Here is a 6,963-nt window from a genome sequence, read left to right as displayed (position 1 = left end):
AGTTAAAGGGTAGCGTAGAAATTGGGATAAAAAAGAGATACAAAAAAAAATAAATAAAAGCAACCTCGCGACTAGTAAATCCGAACTGGCCAGAGTTAAAGGGAGAAAATGAGGAAACGAGAGAACGAGTTGATGGGTTAGAGGGTATAGAGCGTAGAGTGTGAGTCCCGCGCGACCCCCTGTCGGAGTTCAGCCGAACGACAGTTCGGGACGATTTGCAGTCGCAGCCGCTAATTGCGTGTCAGCCCGGCGTTTCGCGCTTTATCTGCAGTCGCCGGTTATCGCGCGGCGAACCGCGTGAAATTCCGAGAGTCGTGTGTTTTATCAAAGCGAGCGTCCACGAGCAACGAGCATCGGCATCCGTTCGGCCCCAGAGATCTAGAGGGTAGTTCTGGTTATCTCCCCATTTCTTCGTGTACGTGGTCAGCCGACAGACAGGGAGGTCGGAAAAGCAAAAAGTCACGAGTGACAAAAGGGGTAGTGAATTCACGTGCGAAAGGGTGCGACTAAGGGAGCGCTAAGAAAAAAAATAAGGGACGCGACAGATAACGTAAAAGGTGCTACCCCAGGTGATACTTCGAGTCATGAACCGAGGACAGTTAACCTCAAATTCGCCAAAGAAACTAAATAAATAATTTCAGCACCAGGATATTTTTTAAACGAGACCCAACCTTACCCTGATACACGTTTTTCCATTGCTTCTGAAATCCACCCTCCTCTTGTCTAAACGGCAAGAGCTACTCTTCATTCTTAAAGAGTCCCACCGAAAAACCACCCTTCGCGAAGATCTACCACCTCCACCCGTCACCACCACCCTCGGTATAGGCTTCCCTTATCTCGCATTGATTTAGATCTCCAGTCGTTTTTACAGAAGCTCAACCCCACCGCTTGCATCGTCAGGACTCCCTTTTTTACCCCTCTCCCCTCCCCCCCTCTCCCCTCGACCCACAACGACCCGACTTCATTTCTTCCTTTATACTCCCGCTACTCCCGGAGGGAGTTTACCAGCCCCCATAGTCCCTTTACGAAGCACGGCCAGTCAATTATTACGTTATGCTCCTACAATGAGAGTGAGACGCCCAGATGGCCTCCTAAAGGGAAACCTTTATTTTATTTCCTCATATCTTTCCTCTTCGTCCTCATTTCTTTTTCCCTTTCATACTACCCTCTCTATGCTTGACTCGGCCTGACTCGAGAAATCGACCTAGTCCTTCTCGCATCATCCCCTCGCCGTTTCGTGCGACTCACTATTTTCATTCGAGAATTCCATGATTCTCCGATACCTACAGGTAGTTCCAGTCGACATGCTTCTTTCTATTGAAAACCTATCCTTCCCTCTTTAAGACCCTCTGCAATTCCGCCCCTGAGAAATATCTCTGGGCGAGGTGAGTCGAACCTTGATTGCCTCTCTCTGTCGCTCCTAAGTGCCTGGAAATAATCCCCAGATAAAACAGACACGTATATATTCTCTGGAACAGCATCCTGAGCTCCATATGTAAAAAGATTATCCATTCTTTGCCAAGATTCTTCCAAGCTTTTTTCTTCTCGACTCTGGGACTCGGTTGAAAAAAAAAATAATTATGAAGAAGAATGCCAAAATGACAAAATAAAATAAGATAAAAGGAATTAAATGTAATGAAAAGAGTAGACAGCCAGATCAACCTGTCTGCTTTCTGGGTGACTGGTAACCCAGGATCGTGATTAAGTGACCGGGCTGACCTTTTGCCGATAATTCTTTCTTCCCAGGGACGATTCGACTGCCCGGTCAGGAATTAAGGGAAATGAGAGGATTAGAGGGAGGAAGAAAGAAAAGAATAAAAAGAAGAGCCGTGAACCTTCTGGAACTCGTGACTTTCATTAAGAGAATGCTACATTAAGAAATTGCTGTCATGGCCAAATTCCAAGCGTCGCGACGCGCCACGGCGTTGCCTCGTTGCACGAGCCGCTCGACCGATTCTCGTTAAAATAATTAATGTCCTTTATACGTCCCAAACCCACCCTCGTTACTAGCTATCCTGACAAATAATAATAATGTGGGAAATCCATAACGAAAAGTAACATTCTACTGGGTCCCAATGAAAACTCATTTACTTATGTCATATATAATCGCAACGAGGATACAGTCATAATGAGAGTGAAATTATATTTAAAAAAATTTTTTTTCAAATTAAAAATTGTATTCCCTGTACGAAAATTGTCTTTTGTCATGCCTCTAATATTCATTGATAATAAGAAAGCGTTGAAATAGTTCCCCAGACTATTTCTGCCAATAAAAAAGCCAAAGATACGTTCAATGGACCAGGAGGCTGGATCTTTTTTCACAAGAGTCACCCTGCGAGGCATTCTGGTCGTATTCATGCATGACGTTTGTAAATACGTAAGCGTTATTTCCAGTCGAAATAAATTTCAGTATGTCGAAAAGATAAGGATAAAAATGAGATAGAAAAGTGAGAGAAATGTCGAAAATGAAAAAAAAAGAGGGGGGTCGAGGCTTGACAAATCGAAGGTAACTGGGTCAAAACGTAGTAGTATAACGGTAGAAACGGAGAGTCGGAGTAACCCCTGGTTATTTCGCTAATAGATTTTTCAACGAAATGAAAAGATCGCGCCTCGATACGATGCTTAATGGACCGGAAAGACGAGAAAGAAAGAAAAAAAAACGGGGCAAGTCACCCGGGATGGACCTCCAACGAATTTCACTGGGTTTATCAAGGCTGATCGTAATCGGACGAGTTCTCCCAATTCTCCGAAATGTCCAGTCAGTATTATCTTGCAGTGCAAGAAAAATCACGAGACGTTAAAGCAAACCGAAGCCACCATATTGATGCCAAATACCTATTATAACACCTAAGGATTAATGGCGAACGAAAAATACATTCTCAATCAATTATTTACTCGAAACAAATAAATTTTGCAGTATGCAGCTAGCAGTGCGTTATAAGGCCGTTCTAATCAAATTAAACCGCTAAAAAAAATTTTGTTTAAATCTCTTTTTTTTCTCTCTCACTTCATTGTTAAATCAATCGCGGCAACTCTGAATTCTCAAGGCAAACTGCCAGAGTTAATTTTTTTTTTCCCAGCAGCAAATGAACTTCGTTTCCCTTTTCCTTTTACCGGCAGAGTCCGACAATTTGTCGTTGTTCCCAGTAGCTAATATGTAAATGTGCTGGAAAGTGGCCTGCCAGCCTCCAGGAAGAAACCTTTTCGTTTGACAGACGCTCGCGTCGACGCAGCGACGCTTAAGAGAGACGATGAGCGTCGCGACTGCAGAGACGAAAGAGATTATATTTCGAGTGGATGAAACAGACAAGACAATATAGATATAATGATAGGTCATAAGTAAAGGAATATAAATGTTCCATTAAGATTCCCGCATACCTCAACGTAGCAAGTTGGCATCCGGAATCGGAAAGAAGAAAGTGTCGTCCGTTGCCAATACCGTCCATATCCGCAATAGCAGCTTTACATGTAAAACCGGATACAGTCTCGCCACCTGAAAGATGAAGGCTTGAAAAGAGATCGGAAACAAGAAACTTTTAAAAGGAGTTCAGCCTTGTTATGATAAACGTACAGAGACCAGTTTCCGATGGTCTCGCAAGCAAACGCGACGCTTGATTGAATATGTAAATCCGTTACGACTAACGTGGGGTTGTAAAATATTTATTACTTCAGGCTAGTCCGCAATGCCGGGTGCGAGACTTTAACAAAACGGCTACGGGGAAGGAAGGGTGAAACACTCAAAGTTCTTTCCATCTTCCGGTATAGCATCTTCCAACATTTTTATTTCATTCTTTTTAACTTCTTATTCTTCTTCAGCCTCTAGTACTTCGCCTCCCACGTCCCGTCCCGGCACCATAAAACCCCTGAGCTCCCAAGATGAGGCACGTGTGCATCAGTTCTTTGTACACTCCGTGCACTTTCTTTGTTTCGAACCAACTTTCGAATTATTTATACCAAACAGGGATAATCCGACCAAGCTTTATTCCACGTATCTCATAACTCCATAATCCCAAGAGTACCCTTTGCGACTGCCATCTCTCCCTTTCGACTTTCTTTTTTTCAAAATCGCACATTTGACGCGGCGTGTCTTTAGCAGTATCTTCGGGTTCCACTAACCCTCCTTTGCATCCTCCGGCAATGGTTTAAATGTTACACTGTCGACGCGAGCGAATTCGACAAAAATGAGGAAGACAGTGTGGAAGAGTATATCGAGAAAGAAGTTCAGTAAGATCAATCCCCCGGATGCAGTCAAGTGAAATTTATTTGGTACCGGTGAATTTTATTTTTATCAAATTTGGCAAATTTTATCCGGAAAAAGCCAAGCCCTTATCTCAAATCCATGGCACAAGTATAATAACACATTACATGACTGAGTTCATTCGACTACGTCATATGTAAGTCAGATAAACAATGTCTGATTTAACAAACAAAATTTATGCTTTGGTTAGTTCATGGTACATCGGAGAAGCGACGTCCTTAAAAATAAAATCCGTTTGGGACGGATATAATCTGACGCAGACAGAAAATACATATATTCTAGATGACCCCGGAACAGTTACAATACTTTGTTACTTGACTATACAGATTATTACCGAATTAACCAAGTGCTGTTCGCCACCCGTAAGATTGATTAGATCCGATAAATTTTTAAAAATTAATTTATCGAACATTTTTCCCAAAGTACAAAACACGCCTATAAACACGTCACGGTACGGAATAACACTTGATCGAAGCGCCGAACAAAATTATTCACAAAGTACGGTCGTCCGAAGCGACACTTGTGAAATTTTTAGCCTCGCCAAAGTTGCGCAAAAGTCGTTACCCGAGCGCGACAGCCGATTACTACGTCGCCAAGTTAGTTTTGCAGTTCTAACACAGTTACCTAGTTGAAAACGTTAAGCGTTAAACTGCGCCGAGTGGAGCGTGAGTTAATATTGCAAATTTTAACTTGTCCTCGACGTCGCCAAGGGACGTCCTCTTTCCTAGACGCTGTCTCACTCTTGTCGACCAGGCCGACCCCTGAATTTATCTGGCAAGTAGAATAAGCGTCTTGCGTACAGGATGCCGACCTGGGTAATAGTGGTTTCCGCTCGATCCATGCGCACATGAAAAGGGACGTGATCGAAGCCGAGTAACGTTTGGCCATTAGACGGCCATTAGATGTCCAATTTGCATATTCCATCGAGCCACCTGCCGACGCCCATGTACCCCCATGGCGTCGCCTGCTATTCTCCCGCGAGCGTTGTGTTATGTGTTATTGGTGTAATTTCATCCCTTATCAAAATTACTCGTTTAAACCAGCTAGGCTGACCGACTGGTTGTCACGTTACTGCTACTTTGCACCCTTGATTGCTCGTGAAACGAAAGCCTGTTAAGGGTGAATTTTATGCGATTTTATTAGCTTGCCCGTCCACGCGCCATAGACTACTTACCACCCTTAACTATTTAACTCCGTTCGCCCCTTTATAATCCCAGCTATTTTCCAGCTTACAAACAGCCTTTCTACAGTTGCTATCGTTTCGAGGGTTCAAAGTTCATCGGAAATGAAGGCTGAGCAAGGAACTGAAACTTCAAGCAAACTGGGTCTTTCCACTCAAAATCCGTTCGTTCCCTTGTAAGGATTTTGGCAGTTGGGGTGTCAAAATCTCGTATGACGTCACTGATAGAATTTCAACGTAAGGTTAAATATTATAAGCGCTGCTATAACTAATAACTTTGTTAATCAATTTTTAATGCCATTAATGGTATACCTAATTCTATCTCTGAACTCATCTTAAATTATCTTATAAGAATACAGCATGGACTACGGGGTACCACAGCGTTCCCTATTTACGAATCAGTCCAATAGCTACGTCATCGCTCATCGGTCAAACGAGCCTATCTCTCGCTCAGCATCCCTTGTCTAATTAAGAGCTATCCATCATGAAACTTTTATCCCCCTGGTGTCCAACTCAAATAATAGCGATGCCTGAAAAAGCGCGGATAATATCAGGCATTTACATTGGATACATGTAACCATATAGGACAAACTGAACATGATACTACCAAGGGGGTGGTCAATAAGTGGGCGCAATGCAAAGTACAAATCATTTTTATTTTAGCAATTTTCCAGAAGCGTTTCAATGATAACCTGAAGTGGGATCCATTGATAAGCACCGACCGACCTGCGCCCCCTTACGAAGGCATCGTCAACGTTCACTGTACACCCTCAGTAAAAATTATTTGGTATAATATAGTATATGTATATATTACCCCATCAGCCGTCGATCAGAGTGCAAAGTGTTCCCAGCAGAGGGTAATTAGAAGTTACCAGGTGACTTTAAGTGCACCGTATACCAAGTGGAGTAGCACAAGCGAACGCAGATTGACGTGACCGCTCCCCTAGAGAGCACTGTTCAAACTGTCTTGGGGTATTTACTACAGGGTTGACTGTGATAACAAAGTGATATCACGAAGGTGTAGTCCAACAGAAGAAATTGGGATAATAGGTAAAAACACAGAAAGAGAGAGAGGGAAATAAATTTATTCGATCAGGGACCAGGTGGCTCCGTAAACGGTAACGATAATGGTAAAGACAGAGAAAGAGGAAGTCGGCAAACAAGTGAGTAGAAGAAAAACGAAGAGAACATGAAGCGATGAATGAATCACAACAAGAGAGAGAGAGGGGAAAGAGGAGGGAAGAAGAAAACGACGCGACATCCAAGAGCTGGATAACTGGATAGACTAAAGTACATACCGATAGATCCCCTTTCACATACAAGTCAGTAGCACCTTCCGCTTTAATACTGAACGGCAGGTGCTGCCATCCTGCGACGAATTTTTCAATTACAACCTGTGCAGTGTGCGTCAATGATTCTCTGAAGTGGGAAGCAAGCCGATCGGTGTTTACCAATGGTCCTTACATCAGGGTATCGTTGACGCTCCCTATACTAAGGTAGTTTAGTCCTCCTTAGTTTTCTTGTC

This window comes from Cephus cinctus, unplaced genomic scaffold (assembly GCF_000341935.2).
Source record: "Cephus cinctus unplaced genomic scaffold, Ccin1 Ccin1_scaffold0689, whole genome shotgun sequence".
NCBI classification, from domain to species: Eukaryota; Metazoa; Arthropoda; class Insecta; order Hymenoptera; family Cephidae; genus Cephus; species Cephus cinctus.
Note: the sequence above shows the minus strand (reverse complement) of the source record.